At 38.0% G+C, this 18,108-nt stretch overlaps 1 long non-coding RNA gene across 9 annotated transcripts in view; it reads left to right on the top strand.

Annotated features, from left to right (window-relative positions):
* LOC139701551 (uncharacterized) overlaps nucleotides 1-18,108 on the top strand; it is a 225,985-nt gene that overhangs the window by 46,742 nt on the left and 161,135 nt on the right. The gene's annotated exons all lie outside the window — the stretch shown is intronic.

Raw genomic sequence — 18,108 nt, 5'->3', positions numbered from 1 at the left:
ATACAGGTGAGCTCACAATGTGTCCAGGCAAGTTCTGCAAGCAGTTCAGTGATGGCTATTGTAGAAGCTGTAGATTGGTTTTATCTTTGACTTCACCAGCACTGGGATGAAGATAGGAATTCTGGCGATAATGGCTAAAGAAAAAATTATGTAACATTACAGAAGGCACTAAAAGAAAACAATTTTCTTAACAATTTACATTGTCTTCACCGGCACTGGGATGAAGATAGGAATTCTGGCAATAATGGCTAAAGAAAAAATTATGTAACATTACAGAAGGCACTAAAAGAAAACAATTTTCTTAACAATTTACATTATCTTTAAGAGAATTATTAAATATAATGAAAAGGAAAGGTGAAAGTAAACAAACAGATCTGTTAACCTTCTTTTTTGTTTACATATTAAAACAATCCTCAACAGTTGTTTACCCAATTTAAATTAAACCATATAAATCACGTGAAAAAAAAAATATTTGGATCCATTTTATCATGAGCGCTCATCATATATGATATATGGACATTCAAACATATAACACAAAACACAAGTGTGCACACATAACATAATACATACAACACATAACATTATAGTAAAGGCCTTATAACTTTTTACAGGTGAAATCTCCATTGCAATGTTTAAAAACTCTATAGTCAAAAAATAGAACTGATCAGCAAAACATTAACCTAGGTCTGTATGAGCTCAAAAAACAAAATAGAACTTCATGATATGGCAAAGGGCAATAATAAAATAGATATTGAAAAAAGCATCCTGGTTCTGTTGCAGATGTAAGAATAGCCAAACTGGAGTTTTGGATATCAGTTGTTATGGATTTGAGCCAAATCATCTTCTTTTTGGTCTGTAGAAATCGCTTTAGTTAATCTTTCTGGAATCCAAATCGGCTGCTGTTCTCCCTGTGGAAACACATAAACAGACCCCCGACTCCAGACAATCACTGGGTCAGGACTTTGGTTAATCTCTCTGGAATCCAAATCGGCTGCTGTTCTCCCTGTGGAAACACACAAACAGACCCCCGACTCCAGACAATTACTGGGTCAGGACCTTTCCATTGTCCTGTTAGAATATCCTTCCAAAGTACCTTGGGCTTATGTACATTTTTTGGACACATATGCCTTTCCGCAGCACTAAGTCCTGATGAATCCAAATTTAAAAAGTTTAGAGTAAAAAGGGTTATTTTAAGTTTATCTTTGGGGAATATATACCCCTTCCCAATTCCTTCTTTTTGCTTTAATAAGTACATTTTAATAGTTTGATGAGCTCTTTCAACTATGCCTTGTCCCTGTGGATTGTATGGGATTCCTGTTATATGAGTAATGCCAAATGTTGAGCAAAATTGTTTAAAAGAAGTAGAAGTATAACCAGGGGCATTATCTGTTTTTAACTGTTTTGGAACACCCACAGTGGCAAAATTTTGTAAGCAGTGAGCTATAACATCTTTAGTTTTTTCTCCGGCATGAAGGGAGCCCATCAAAAATCCAGAAGAAGTATCAACTGTAACATGCAAATATTTTAATTTTCCAAATTCTGGCAAGTGTGTGACGTCCATCTGCCAAATATGGTTAGGTATCAATCCTCTAGGATTGACTCCAAGATTAACTTGTGGTAAAAAGGTCACACAATTTTGACATTGTTTTATTATTTGTCTAGCTTGTTCCTTAGTTATTTTAAAACGCTTTTGTAAAGTATTAGCATTGACATGGAACTTTTTATGAAAATTTATAGCTCCTTCTAGTGTAGAGAAAATATGTATGTCATGTGTAGTTTTATCTGCTAAATCATTGCCCAAACTAAGGGCTCCAGGCAATCCTGTATGTGCCCTGATATGTCCTATAAAGAATGGATCTTTTCTGTCCCAGATTAGACTTTGTATAGTGGAAAGCAAAGAGAAAACAGTAGAAGAAGGGGAAATCCTACCAGCATCTTCAAGAGATACTATAGCATTTACTACATACTGACTATCAGAAAATAAATTAAATACAGAATCTTTAAACATCACAAAAGCTTGTAAAACTGCATTAAGCTCTACCTTTTGAGCTGATTGTTTGGGTACTAAAAATGTAAAAGTTTGATCAGGGGTAACTACTGCTGCTGTACCATTATTTGACCCATCAGTGAATATATTTGGAGCATTCATGATAGGTGTTTTTCTTGTTATTTTTGGAAAAATTACAGGATGCAATGACCAAAAAGACAATAAAGGATTAGATGGTAAGTGGTTATCAAATGAAACATTAGATTTGCACATGATTATTGCCCAAGTGTTTAACTCATTAGCTAACTCATCAATTTGATTCATAGTATATGGAGTAATAATTTTATTGGGAGAAATTCCAAACACTCCCTTTGCTGCTTTTATTCCTTTGAGTATTAATTGTCCTACAGCCTCAGGATACCTAGTAAGAATAGTGTTAGGAGAATAAGATAAATGTATCCATAATAATGGACCTTCTTGCCAAAATACTCCCGTAGGAATATTTTTTGTTGGTAGTACAATAAATAATAAAGGCAAACTTATATCAATTCTATCCAAATGCATATTTTCCATATATGTTTCAATGATTTTTAATGCCTTTCTTGCTTCAGGCGTTAACATTCGGGGTGAATTTGGATCTGATGGACCTTTTAGGATATCAAATAAAGGTCCCAACTCTCCTGTTGGTATACCTAAATAAGGCCTTATCCAATTTATGTCTCCCAATAACTTTTGAAAGTCATTAAGTGATTTGAGTTGATCTACTCGTATTTGAATTTTTGGTGGACGGACCATGGTTGAGGATAATAGAACTCCTAAATAATTAATTGGAAAATTTAATTGTACTTTATCTATTGCTATCTCTAGATTATAATTTTTTAATAAGTTTGTAAGTGTGGCATAACATTCTAGCAATGTGTTTTTATCTTTGTGTGCTAATAATACATCATCCATATAGTGAAATATTTGTAGTTCAGGATTTTGATTTCTAAGTGGCTGGATTGCTTTGTTAACATAAATTTGACACATAGTTGGGCTGTTAGCCATCCCTTGAGGGAGTACTTTCCATTCATATCTCTGATCAGGACCTTCATGATTCAGTGCAGGGATAGTAAATGCAAAACGTGGACTATCCTCAGGATGAATTGGAATTGAAAAAAAACAATCTTTAATATCTATAACTAAAACATACCAGGTTTTTGGCAAAGCAGACAACTGAGGAATCCCTGATTGAGCAGGTCCCATAATAACCATCTCATTATTAATGGCTCTTAAATCTTGCAATAATCTCCATTTACCAGATTTCTTTTTGATGACAAAAATGGGAGTATTATGGGGAGATACAGAAGGTTGTATATGTCCTTCCGCTAATTGTTGTTTGACCAGGTCATGGGCTGCTTGTATCTTTTCTTTAGTCAGGGGCCACTGAGGAACCCATACTGGTCTTTCTGATTTCCAAGTAATTTTTATTGTCTCAGTGGCCCTTTCTGAAAATCCAACCCATGTCTTTCTGTTCCTTGATGTATTTGTATTGGTGCTGCTATACCTTGTTCTTGTTTTTCTAATCTTTTTCCTTTCCTAAAACCTTGTCTAGTCATAATAGTGGGTGCATTTTGGTTGATGTTATTTGTTAATGTCAAACCTAATTGATCTAGGACATCTCGTCCCCATAAATTTACGGGAAGATGATCCAATACATATGGCTGTATAGTTCCTTCACATCCTTCAGGATCCTTCCAATCTAATACCATTGCACTTCTATGGGGATTAGTCGCCACTCCTAGGCCTCGAAGCGTTTGAGTGGCTTGTTGTAATGGCCAATGTTTTGGCCATTCTTGAAGAGAGATGATGCTAAGGTCTGCACCTGTATCCAGTAGCCCATTAAATTCATGTCCTTGAATATTTAGTTTTAGCATGGGGCGAGAATCTAAATTTAAAGAAAGCATAGCCCAATCTACACCTGTGGAACCTAATCCCTTGGAACCTCTTTCTACAGTACGACTGGAAAATTTATCATGTAGGCTGGGTATTATTAGTAACTGTGCTATTCTATCTCCTGGTGAAATTACTGATATACCCTTTGGAGAACTGGCTATAATTTTTATTTCACCTTCATAATCGGGATCAATTACCCCAGGACTTATCATAAGTCCTTTTAGAGTAGAAGAGCTGCGTCCCAATAATAAGCCTACTGTTCCTTTGGGAAGAGGTCCTTTCACCCCTGTGGGAATGATTTGAACTCCCATCTCTGGAGTTAGTACTGCTCTGGCGGAGGCGCAGATGTCCAACCCTGCGCTCCCTCTGGTTTGTCTGATGAGGGATCTGATGGACAATGTGTCCTGGGCACTACCCTGATGGGGTTGCTGGGTTCCTCCAGTGCTCCGTATATTTGTGGTTTTGGGCCCCGGAGCATTGGGCCCCCTTGTCCATTTTTTGGCAATGGAGCCTGATGCCTTTCTCCACGATATCGTGGATAAACACCTGGTCCTTGTTCGTTTTTTGATAATGGAGTACCCTCTATGGTGGTTTGAGAACGGCATTCATTAGCCCAATGTCTCCCTCTACGGCATCGTGGGCAAATACCTGGTATTCTACTCCTTGGATACCTAGTTTTGTTAAACCCTCCTCCAATGGGGCAATTCCTTTTAAAATGTCCTGTTTGTTCACAATTGTAGCATGTTCTTGGCCTGGCATCTAAAGCCTGTTTTACTGCAGCTGCCACAATTTGCCCTTGTTCATTAATGTCTCTGGCATCTAAAGCCTGTTTTACTGCAGCTGCCACGACTTGCTCTTGTTCATTAATGTCTCTACATAATTTAATATATGTGTTTAAATCTTCATGTTTCCATGGTCTAATGATATCTCTGCACCAACGATTCGCTTGCTCATAAGCCAGGTGTTTTAGTAATGGCATTGCTTGTTCTGTATTCCCAAAAACTCTGGTAGCTGTTTGAATAAGCCTATCTACAAATTCAGCATAAGGTTCATTAGCTCCTTGTATTACCTTAGATAATTGACCTTGTAAACCTCCATGTCCTTGTAAAGTCTTCCATGCCTTAATTGCATCTGCAGCAATTTGTGCGTATACGCCAGGATCATATGCAATTTGTTGCTGCTGATCCTCATAAGGTCCCTTTCCTAACAACATATCTAGATTTCTCTGAGGATAACCAGCTGCTGCATTTCGCCTAGCCGTCTCCTTGCAAAATTCCTCATTGGCAACCTTCCATAACAGGTATTGTCCTCCATTTAGCACAGCTTTACACATATTAGCCCAATCTGCTGGCGTCATGTTCAAGTTGTTAATGGATTCGACCAAGCTTACAGTGAAGGGTGCTTGAGGACCATAGGTTGTTACAGCCTCTTTTAGCTGCTTCACTGTTTTGAAATTTAAAACTTGGTAAAATCGCTGCCCTCCTGCCTCAAATACAGGGCATGTTAATATTTGAGATCTTGTCTCAGGATCCCAACTATCAACTGCGGGGGTTGGGGACCTCCCAGCATATGGAGGTGGCCTTGTTAGTTGGACACTTACGTCCTCTGGTGATAGAAAGGTGTTAGTAGCAGTCTCCTGTAGAGATGGTGCTGTTGGTTGGACACTTACACCCTCTGGTGATAGAAAGGTGTTAGTAGCAATCTCCTGTTGTAACTTTCCCCCTGATGGCTTTTTCTGTTTTACACTTTCTTTCTCTGTCTGACTAACTTGAGAGGCCTTCTCTTTTACTTGAATCTTTTCCTCTGTCTGACTAACTTGAGAGACCTTCTTTTTTACTTGAATCTTTTCCTCTGTCTGACTAACTTGAGAGACCTTCTCTTTTACTTGAATCATTATGTCTTCTCCTTCCTCTACCATTGTCTGAACTGAAGGCTTTGGACTAAGCAAACAAGATACGAACGTCCACAATGGCAATGTGCCAACTGGCAGAGTCCCTGGGCTTTTCTTTTCTATTCTTTTTAAATCTTCACCATGATGGTTCCATTGTGATATATTTAACAACTCCTCCTTAAAAAGCCATGGGCTACATTTTTGTATTGTATCAACGTATGCCCTGACTGCTACTGATTTTACTGGGATGCCTCCTTCCTCTAACAATTTACTTAACACTCTTTCAGTTTGCTTTTTACTAATTTCTGATCCCGTATTTCTACTATAATACAACCCAACAAGATGACACCAAACAAAACCGAGACAGAATGAAATAAAAAGGGAACAACAAAAAGTCATTATAGCCTTTCTATCCTCCTGACATGTGCATCCGTCCTTTCTCCCTATCTGTTCCTCAGACGTAAATAGTTTTTCCTCAGATGTGAGCGGTTTTTCTTCCGTCTCACTCATCTCCAGGGACAGGCAACTTAAAACAAAAGTGAAACAAAGTAACAAAAGAAGAATCTTAAAATGGCTACCCATCCTCTCGCCCTGCCCTCAGGGGCGAGCAGTTCACTTACCCTCAGTCGCTCCCCGTGCGAGCCACCAGATGCCGCAGTCTGGCTGGGCACAATCAGGAGCCACTTGTCAAAAGAAACTAACTTTATTTTTAGAACCACACACCAAACAAAACAGCTCCTCAGGAAAAATCCTTCAGAGCCTCAACTGCCACCATCGGCTTTCCACAAGCCTCTCTCTCCCCCCACAAGCTTCTCTCCACCTCCCACAATCCTCCTGCTCTTGAGGCCGATTGGCTGGGTCACGTGGGCAGAGCCAAAAAGTCCCCCAATGAGCAGCTCCGTGGTCTGAAAGGGCAGGGAAACAGTCCAATGAGCATCACCGCAGAGGAGCAGTGATGGTCTAAAATTTGGGGGCCAACAGAGGTGAGGCAAAGAACCTCGGCACTTAGTGGTTCACTTGTGCTGAGGCTGGCCTTGAACTCCTCCTGCCTCAGCCTCCCAAGCTGCTGGGATTACAGGTATGCGCTGCCCTGCCCAGTCCCAATATTATTTTGACCTGTAGGTTAGGCCTCCCCCTTTTAGGATATCCTGTATGTATCCTAGACCTGAGAATTTTTTCCCCTAAGACCCTGGAGTTCACTTCTATGCCTTTGGTGACCTCTCTTTTCTCAGGAGGGTAGAATATGCCAACAATACTTGACCCAGGGATGGAGGGAGGCTGAGGAGCAGCTGGCTGCATTGTGTGTCAGAAGGAGGACAGTAGACAGAGCTGGTGAGCATTGGCTAGCATGGCCACTGATGCCTAAGGCACTTCACAGCGCAGGATAGAGCCTTGAATGTCCTGAGGCCAAGATTTCACTTTGATGCCACCATATTCCGCTACAGTACTCTAAGAAACCTAGGACATGGTAATGTGAACTCAGTCTTCCAGATCATTATTGTATTCAAAGACGAAAAAAAGAACATATTTAATTTAAATGTTGTTAGCTTGGTTTACATATTTGAAATATTTGGACACATTGTTTGTGGCCTTATCATAGGCCTGCACATTTCTAGAAACAGACCTGTTACTTGGCCCCTCCTTAAATATGTGAAGCTCCAAGAAGCAGAGATTATGAATTATTTCACCAGTGCTTTTTATCCTATCTTCATACCTCTCTGGAGTCTCAAATTGAACTAAAATAGAAAAATGCAAACACATATGACATTAATGTAGGTAGAAGATAGAGCAAATATTTCCAACAATTGGCATTATCACCAGTCTGCTTCATTTCCCTGAATTTCTCAACACACAGAGAAATATTCAGAAACATTATTCCAGACTTGGAATCTACAGCCTCTGATGAGCTGGTTTCAATGACTGTACCTGACATTTCATAACTTTGCAGGCAATATTTTGTACACTGCCCAGGTCCCTGTGGAACCTTTCTTAGTATGTGGTTACAATCACAAGGACAAGGCAGTTGAAGTTCCTCTTAGCTATTTGTTTCCCCTACTAGGAAATCAATGGAGGAACCAGAATTTTTAACTTCAAATTTTTGGACATTGCATATTTCAGAAAAAAATCTATTGCTTTTTTATTGCATTTTAAGAGACTGTTGATAATGCCCAGTTTCAATGCCCAGTTTTCACATCATACTGAAGAAAACGGACTTTTCCCCCAATGGCTCCTTCATGACCTATTGAATCATTTCTTCCTCTTTTTATTTTTCTTTTTTAACAGAAATTTCAATCACCTAAATTCAGTTGGCATTCTTTTAGACCTCCAATTCACAAATTTGCCTCAAATCCCTGTTTGCCAATAGTTTAGGGGAAATTATGAGATCTCTCTGAGACTCAGTTTCCATTGCTATAAATGACCCTATAATATAGGGTTATTTATGTGGGTCCTAGAGATATCATTTAAAGTACAAGATGCAACTGGTAAACAGTGTGGTCTGATTCACCTTAGTCACTTTTCTTTTCCAAGTAGTGTATTCTCCCTTGCAATAGACTTTACTTTGAATTATATTTTAAAGTTGAAGAATCAAACTTCAGTTCCCCCAAACCATTTTTTTTCCTCTAAATTGATTCCTTGGCAACTGGTTTAACTATTTGGTCATTAAGATTGATAGAGAAGTGCTTTTTCTTTTAGCAAATTATTTATTATTTCCTCTGCTTTCATCAAAAAGAATAAAGACATTTCTTTCTTCTCCACAACAGATGAGAACAGCAATTAGAGGCAGTTATAATCCTGACCCCCAGTAGTCATCAAGTCCCACTGTGTAGCTAAACTGGATGGAAGATGATCGGGATGCTGCAACCAGCATGCACTTGCCCAAAGCAATCCCTTCTACAGACAGAAATTTACCAGGTGTCTGCCCCAAAGTTAACCTGGCAGAACACAGAGGAAGAAACATCATTGCACAATGTTTTCTCTTTGTTATATCCATTTCAAAACATTTTAACATTTAGATGCCATTCCTTTCTCCCAAACTACACACTATTTAAAGTTTCCCCAACAAAGCACTAAAATTGTACCATGATGTTCATTTCCCAAATCAGTCTTAACAATGAAAGGGAATGCCTCTTCAGGTCTATTGAAAGCCCTTGAGTGATATTTCCTTGAGTGATATTTTACTGATATCTGACTATCAATGACACAAAAAGTTTCTGCTAAAATACTTTCTGATTATGAGTTCATCTGAAAATGGTGCCTTGGAATGCATCCACTTCCTTTTGTGAATATTTCTCATCATATTAACATGAAATTATAGGCATTATCTAGGTCTAGTTTGGAAATCTTCTAACCTTAACCCCTAATTATTTTATTTTGTATGGATCACAAAAGATAAGGGCATAATGTTATTTTTAATTTTAATGCACAATATTCCAGTTAATTTAGTTTAGCTTTGTATTCAATACTGATCCAATAGAAGAATGTGACTGATACTTTGTTTCTTCTCATTTCTACACATGCCTTTAGTAGGGAGAGAGAAGCTCTCATTCTGTATCTTTTGAACGCTTACTATTTTTAGAAAATTATATCTTATTTTATCACCTATGTAATCCTTGTATTCACTTGTCTCACTGATTAAGTGACTAATTTGTCTACATGGATGTTCTAAATAAAACTTGTATATATTTAAGGTATACAATGATGCTTGGATATACATATATTTATATGTATATGTATATTTTATGTATAATTATATAAATATATATTTACCATTTTCTTTTCATTACTTTTTTTTTAGTAAAAACATTTAGGATCTACCCTCTTAGCACATTTCCAATGTACAATATAGTTTTGTTAACTGAACTCATCATGCAGTACATTCGGTCTCCAGAACCTGTTCATCTTGCATAGCTGACTCTGTACCTTTTAACTAACTGTTCCCCCTTTCCCCTTCTCCCTGGCCTCTGACAACAATTCCACTCTCAGCTTCTATGAATTTGACTATTTCAGATTCCATAAATACTTGAGAGCATGTAATATTTGTCCTTCTCTGTTCAGTTTATTTTGCTTAGCATCATATCCTCTAGATATATCCATGTTGTCACAAATGTCAAGATAACAGGATTTCATTTTTATTTCTAAGGCTGAATAATATTTCATTGTATATATAGATATATGTTACATTTTCTTTATCTTCATCTGTTGATGGGCATTTATGTTTTCTCCATACGTCAGCTACTGAGAATATAGGAGTGCAATGAACATGGGAACACACATACATCTAGACATACTGACTTTGCTTCGTTTACATATATGCTTAATAGTGGGATGGATGAATCATAAGATATTTTTAATTTTTTTTGAGAGAGAGAGACAGAGAGAGAGAGAGAGAGAGAGAGAGGGAATTTTAATATTTATTTTTTAGTTTTCGGCGGACACAACATCTTTGTTTGTATGTGGTGCTGAGGATAGAACCCAGGCCGCACGCATGACAGGCGAGCGCGCTACCCCTTGAGCCACATCCCCAGCCCAAGATATTTTTAATTTTTTGAGAAGCCACCATACTTTTTTCCACAATAGTTGTGCCAATTTACGTTCCTTCCAATAGTTTACAGGGGTTTCCTTTCTCCACACTTTTGTCAATTTTTATCTTTTGTCTTTTTTAAAAGTTGTAGTTTAGTTGTAGATGGACTCAATACCTTTATTTTATTTATTTATTTTTATGTATTGCTGAGGATTGAACCCAGTGCTTCCCACATTTTAGGCAAGTCCTCTACCACTGTAATACAGCCCTGTAATACAGCCCAAGCCCTTGTCCTTTTGATAATAGCCAATTTTAGCAGGTATGAGGTATTAGTTGGGCAATGAGAATGAGGGGCCATAGTAAGTAATATAACTCAATGTCCCTGGATTTACTAGATTGGGAAAAATCACAATAATCTGAATCTTCAACTGACTGGAGCAAAATAAACCCAGGTTTTTCTGAATTTCCTTTCCCCAAGGATTTCTGAATTTCTTTCCCCAAAATTCATATTCATTCTTCTAATCATTCTCATTGGTTCTTCTTTTTTCTTAAATTTTTAAATTTGTTTTAATTAGTTATATATGATGGTAGAATGCATTTATGCACTTTGATATATTATACATAGATGGGGTATAATTTCTCATTTTTCTGATTGTACATGTTATAGAATCACATTGGTCATGTAGTCATATATATATACATAAAGTAATAATGTCTGTTTCATTCCACTATCCTTCCTTTCCCCATGTTCCCTCCCCTCCCCTTCCTTCATGCCCCTCTGCCTAATCTAAGGTAACTCTATTTTTCCCTAATACCTTCCCTTATTATGAATTAGCATCCACATATTAGAGAAAACATTCAGACGTAAATGTTTATAGCAGCTCAATTCACAGGAGCTAAACTATGAAACCAACCTATGTGTCCTTCAATATATGAATGGATAAAGGAAATGTGGTATATATATTCAATGGAATATTACTCAGCTTTGTAGAAGAATGAAATTATGGTATTTGCTGGTAAATGAGTGCAGCTGGAGAATATCACATTAAGCGAAATAAGCTAATCTCATTTGTTCTTGCCTATAAGACTTCATGCATTCCCTGGATCAGCACTACTCCACTGGGGATTCAGCCTTCCCAATTTTAATTTATTGCCCAGTAATAAACCAAGGAAACATGTGTTTTTTTTCAGGATTATATTTACTCTTTATGTACAAAGGTGGTCTTCCCTGGAATTTCCACCAGGTCAAATTTTCCAAACGCCACAATCAGTTATCAGTGTAATTCCAAAGTCTGGCCTCTTTGATCTTGAATAAGCCCACACAAAAAGTCCTGTTACTATAATCTACAATGGAATTTATACATGGGAAAGAGATGACCATATATCTCTACATCCTTCTGCTATGTTGAGTACAATGCCGTACAGCAAGAATAACACCTACAACTCCTAAAAATAAAGACAAAAATTGAGAGAGTAATTATCTAAATACATATTTAGGCGGGAAAAATTTCAAATGTAACTTAGAATTTTGCAAGCAATTTCTTACCTGTTGACTTTTCCAGCATAGGTCATACTGTTTGATGCTTGGTCCACTGGGGACTCTCCTCCCCTTTAGAGCAGATCTGGCAGGGAGTTATGGCTGTAACTTCTATATATGGTGCCCAGTTCACAGAATATGTTTCAATGTATTGCTTGCCTCCCTGTGATAAAAGGCATTTTGGCACTAAATTCTATAGAAAACTGGGCACCAAATAGGCCTTTGAAATCCATGACCATTACAAAGGGCAGATTTTGCTTTTTTTAAAACATAAGCTGTTTGTCCAGTTATTTTCCAATGGATCAGGCATTACAAGAGTAGACAAATATATACTGCAATCTTTCAAATATGTACTGTTCTTTTCAGTGTTCTTATTTACTTTTTGAAAACAAAATCAAGAAATTCTGATCCCATGAGTAGATTGGATGCATTCTGCAGTTGAACTAGTTTGTTGAGTATTTTGTACTTAGTGAGATTAGGAACTGAAAGGAATGGTGTTGGAATAGTGACATTTTCTGAGCAAGTTATGGAGGGCCTCCATCTAGTCAGTCTTTGACACTTTTCAGAAGATAAATCTAGAGGAAGAACTGGAAACTGTTGCTCATGGATCCAACGGACCTGCTGTCTGCCTGTTTTTGTAAGTAAAGTTTTATTGAAACACAGCAATGCTACTTCATTTACATGAATTACTTCTTTTATGCTACAATAGCAAAGTTTAGTTGTTGATAGAGCGAATGTATGGACCACAAAGTTAAAAATATTTATTTTTTTTTACAGAGAAAGTTTGCTGATGACTAATATAATGTACAGCCCCATTTCTTGTACAACTATTTTGTAAACTCTACAAGGCAGGAGATACATATGAACATTTACAAAAAGAACACTAGGACATTGGATCAGATTACTAACCTCATTTTACAGCAATCAATATGAGGATCGGCAAAGACTTCAGGGGTGGTGGTGTCGGTGTACGTGCTGACAGGACACTTGACTGTCCCACTTGGGCTGTTCTAGCCCAGTTACCCCAATGAAATGTTCTTGGGTTCAGCCACACTGAAACTGAAAGATATAGTTCTATTGCCTACTAATCACATTGCTTGGAAAAGAGAGAGAGGGGAAAAAAATGTTTTTCACTAATCACCTTTCCCTTTAAGTGGATTGTCTGAGAGATACTAAAATAACTGAAGCAGCCTGGAGAATCCAGCTCAAAAAACACAAACCCAGCATGCTTGAAGTTCAAAAGGTCTATTGCATCGTCACTATTAATCTCCCTATACATATTTTATTTAACCTTCTGTAAATATTGTCATTGTAAAGTGCTTTGGACAGGCTAATGCATTGTGATGCTTTGTTAATGGAAACAGACTATTAAGCAGAAGGCAGTCATAGATGGGAAGAGGAGGAGGCAGATGAAGGCAGGAGCAGACTGAAAGCAGAGCCTGGGTTGTCTGGGAGAGGTGAGGCCGGGACACTGCGTGGAGCTGACTTCTTCATTAGTAGAACCTGGAGCCGTGCCAGAACATTCCAAAGGACAACACTCGACCTTCGGGGGTCTCCTCTGTCTCCCTCCTTCTCTCCCTTCTCTCTTTTGTAAGTTTAAAAAGAAAGCAAGAATATTATTTTCCCCCACTAGAAAGTCGACAGGCAAAAATAGCAAATCTTTTACTTCTGGATTATCAGAGAGTGACTTTCCCTTTAGTCATCTACTGCCTTTCTTAGAGTGGTAGCTTTAAAATGCTCCCTGTTTTATGATGGGTACATCCATGTTGTATACAATAGATTGCTCTGCAGGATGTGGATATCCATCCCCCTGTTTCCTGTCACATCTCAACAGCCCCCCAAGGCTACCTCCCCAAGGATTCTGGTGGTTCCATCTATATGTCTTGTGGATTTATGAAAGAGCAGCACTGCCATGGCTTGGACTGGTAGGGCCTTTTCTTCCTTTCCTCCCTCCCTTTCTTCCTTTCCCGCCTCCATCTTTCTCTTTTCCCCTCCCTTCTTCTTCTTCTTTTGTTGTTGTTGTTGTGTTTCCCACAGCCAAAAGCTGCCCCCAGGACTGGCTCTGTCCACACTGGAGGGCTCCTGCCTGTGGTGCAGGTGTGCGGGAGCCCTCCTCCTTGTCGTCGCCACAGCAACCCGCGGCTCTAATCTGCTGAATATGAAAAGAAGAAACAGAAAGAGAAAAGCCATCCACCCCCTTCTGCTCCATCCATGAGTCCAAAAGAAGGATACCCGTCTCCAAGCATTCCTGATAATCCCCCAGCCATCACCCAGGCAACAGTCACAGGGAACTGGCACAGCCTGGGGCGAGAAAGCAGTCCCTGTCTCGAGCTCAGACCTTCCTCCTAGTCCTCCTCCTCCTCCACATCCCCCACCCTGGGTCTCCTAATGTTCCCTAAGAAATTTCCATCCCACTTCTGGCCTCTCTGTCCTACCCTCCAGCCAGACAGTGCAATGCAAGGGGTGGGGGGGGGTAGATGTAGAAATCCTCATATTTTTCTTCTGATGTTACCTAAACAATACTCTTGTGTTTATGTGCATATGTGTGTGCACCTATGTACATGTATGTGTAGGCATGTAGATTTAAGGAGATTTTCATTTCTAGTCACCTTTCAGATGAGCTATGTTTATGTGGTAAAAAGAGCGAAAGGAACAAAGAGTTTTCCTTATCAAAGCTTGGAGTCTGAAAAAGCAGTCCCTTGCAACCTCCATCCTTCAGCTCTGCCTGGGTTTGAGGAGGTCTTGGACGCCCTTTGCTCTCTGGCCCCCATATCCAGCAGTGAAAGCTCTCATTTGTCTTAGCACCAACATGTTGATGCAGCTGGGTTTGACACTGCTTACCTCAGCAATTTTTTTTGGGGGGGGTTGGGGTTGAAAGACAGAAGGCTGCCTTGTGATTCCAGCCTTTTCCTATCAAATGACACTCAGCCGTGGCTTGGGTGACTTATTTACTGGCACTCAACCAGTAAAAACAAAAATGAACGTTCACAACTAATAAATCCTCCTGCTTAGATAGCTACAGCAACAGTGGTGGGATTACATCAAAATGCTCAGGCTGATACTGCAGGGCTCTCAGGCAGTGTGGAACCTAATAAGTCAGAGGTAGGAAAAGTGGCCGAACCAAGATGAGGAACACAGGCATTTCTTATACTCCTGAGTCTTAGTCTCACAAACTTTGAGATTGAATCCTATGATGTGCTTTCTTGGTTGAAGATTCTAAAGGTGGATGCTGTGTTTTTGAGTTGCTGGAATGGAAGACGGCTAAGCCTGCTACCTTTTTCTTTTCTTCTTGAAAGCATAACCACATCCATCTTCAACAAGATGAAGAAGCTAGCCTTGATGGACTGGAGAACAAAATCACAGCTTTCTCAGCTGCACTGAAAGGAACTATTTTTATAGAGGACATGAGGTCAAGAATGTTTAGCAAACAAAATTGAATGTCATCCACTCCTAGATAATTCTCCAAGGACCTTTCTCCTCCCAGGCCCTTATTGAAAGTAAGGGCATCTTTTTAAGGCTAGTGTGATAATATTTTTATTTGTTTTGGAATTGATCTTTTGGACAGAAGCATATTTTTTATTAATATAAATCCAGAAAAATCCAACCACAAAACCATTGGCTTTGCCTAATGTTTCCTGATTTTTCTCCCCTTATGACTACCTCTAATTCAATAAGTGCCTATACTTTCTATCATGACTAACTCTGTTGATTTAGCTTTGAAAGGCTAATTGTTGAGGCTTTCCATATAGAGTTTAATCTTTGGGTAGAAATATGGATAAAAAGTGGAGAAAAATTAATCATAGTGCAGATGTTTATTATGTCTCTGTGTGTGTGTGTGTGTGTGTGTGTGTGTGTGTATTTGGAAAGGTCCTTCTTCCTTTTAATTTTGCTTCTTGTTTCATGTCTTAGAGAGTGGTAGAAGACACTTACCTGATGACAAATTAAACAATAACCACCAGTAGTTCAATTTGTGATAATGAACCTAAAGACACTAATTTTTTTTGGTTTTAGTTTGCCAGTGTCATGTATCTTGATGTCATCCAAGTACATAGAAAATACCTATGGGAATTTGGTGACCAGATCTACTTGCTTTCCATACTACCTGAAAAAGGGCATGTTAAAAATGCTTCTGAGTTCTGTGCAATTATTATCTTTGAAGGCTCTCCCATTGCTACTCTTTTAAAAAATTGCTGGGATAAAACCAGATAAATGAAATATGCATAGGCTCATTCTGCCATCTTAAATTGTCTAGCATTCTTACTATTTACCAATGAAATATCTGCTCCAAATTCTTTCACCAGTTCCCAGGAAGGTAATTTAATCTCTGTAATTGAATCTAGCTATGTTATTCTGTCACAGAGATACTGTGTATAGTCACCATCTCCAAGGAGAATCAAGTATTATCTGAATGTTATTTTGAAGTCCTTAGGAAATAAGGCATCATGTGTTCAAATAATCTTCAGATTCTGTTTAATTCCTAGAATCCTTATTGTGATTCCTCTTAATTCATTTTTATGCCAATACTGTAGCTGTACCCAATATGTGTTAGATACTATCTATGTTCCTGGAATTCAAGGAGCTTCGTGGTCTAGATGGGTAGACAAGAACATAATAAATAATAACTTTTATTATGCTTTATTTTGAGCCAGGCACTATTTTAGTTTCTGCATGTATTAATTCATTCCAGCCTTAAAACAACGCTATGAGGTAGGTCATAGTTCTTACCCTGAATTATGGAAGAGAAACCAAGGCACAGAGAGATTAAATTACTCACCCAAATCATGATACATTATTTTTAGAGTATTTAGATTTTTTTAGAGTATTTTTAAGGTTTTTAGAGTTTGGAAAATATATGACTGTTTCATGTTTATAACTGACTAAGTTTAGTATTCTGGATCAACAGCAAGAAGCAGCTTTCCAGATATAAAGGGGGAAGGAGAAGATACTAGCTCAGGGAATTTAGAACCCCAGGATTAAGCCCTGGTATCACTACAAGCTTTTAGGGTTTCTGAGAACTGTTGCTTAGGTGATAGATAATATCTTACAGTAGCTGGGTACAGTGATTTGTGAGGTTGGAGCAGGAGGATCACATGTTCAAGGCTAGCCTTGGCAACTAAGGGAGACCCTGACTCAAAAATTAAAAAAAAAAAAAGAATAAATAACTGAGGATTAGCTCAGTGTTTGAGGATTCCTGGATGCAATCCCCAATGAAAGAAAGAAAGAAAGATTAGTAAAAATATTTCTAGGTGTGTCTGCATGTAATATCACTCATATATCCCTCAACTTAATTGCACAAAATTTTGCTTTAGGCTGTTTTAACCTGAAATAAGTTAATATTTCTAAAGTCCTTAGGAGAATATTTAGAAGAATACATGGTATTTGGTGCATTTAAAAATAGATAGGAAAGAGGGGTGGGAGGGGAAGGAAGGAGGCAGGGAATTAGCAAGGATGGTGGAATGTGATGGACATCATTATCCAAAGTACATGTATGAAGACACGAATTGGGTGTCAACCTACTTTATATACAAACAGAGATATGAAAAACTGTGGTGTATATGTGTAATAAGAATCATAATGCAAAAAAACCAAAGTACATGTATAAACACATGAATTAGCGTGAACATACTTTATATACAAAGATATGAAAAATTGTGCTCTATATGTGCAATAAGAATTGTAATGCATTCCACTGTCATGTATTTAAAAAATAAAATCAATTAAATAAAAAAATAAATAAAAATGAACTTAGTTGGGGGTTATATAATAATTGGAAAAAAAGAAAACAAACATGAAATGCAGAGTTATTACTCCAGTGACACTATAAAGAGCTGCAAGAGAAAACCACCCTGGGTGAGAGGAATAGAAGATGTAAGACTGGTGGCAAGAGTCCTAACTCAAGTCACAAAGTGTTGCATCAACCATGTATGGGTGACAATGGCTTGCTTGGTGATTTTAGAAACCATTAAATATCAAAGCAAGGCTAGAACAATCATATACATGTCTCATTCGGCCAACTAATTTATTTTTATCAGCAAATGGAACATTTTCCAAAATAAACCACTTACTAGTCTCAAATTTTTTAATAAAATAATTGATTTACTTTCTCTGATTGTAATGCAATGAAACCAGAAATCAACCACAAGAGAAACTACAGAAATTATACAAACACATGGAGATTGAATAACACACTATTGAGTACATAGTCATTGAAGAAAACAGATGGGAAATTAAAAGAT

Source organism: Marmota flaviventris, chromosome 13 (genome assembly GCF_047511675.1).
Source record: "Marmota flaviventris isolate mMarFla1 chromosome 13, mMarFla1.hap1, whole genome shotgun sequence".
Lineage (NCBI taxonomy): Eukaryota > Metazoa > Chordata > Mammalia > Rodentia > Sciuridae > Marmota > Marmota flaviventris.
The sequence above is the reverse complement of the archived record's forward strand: the minus strand, read 5'-3'. Positions and strand labels throughout refer to the sequence as shown.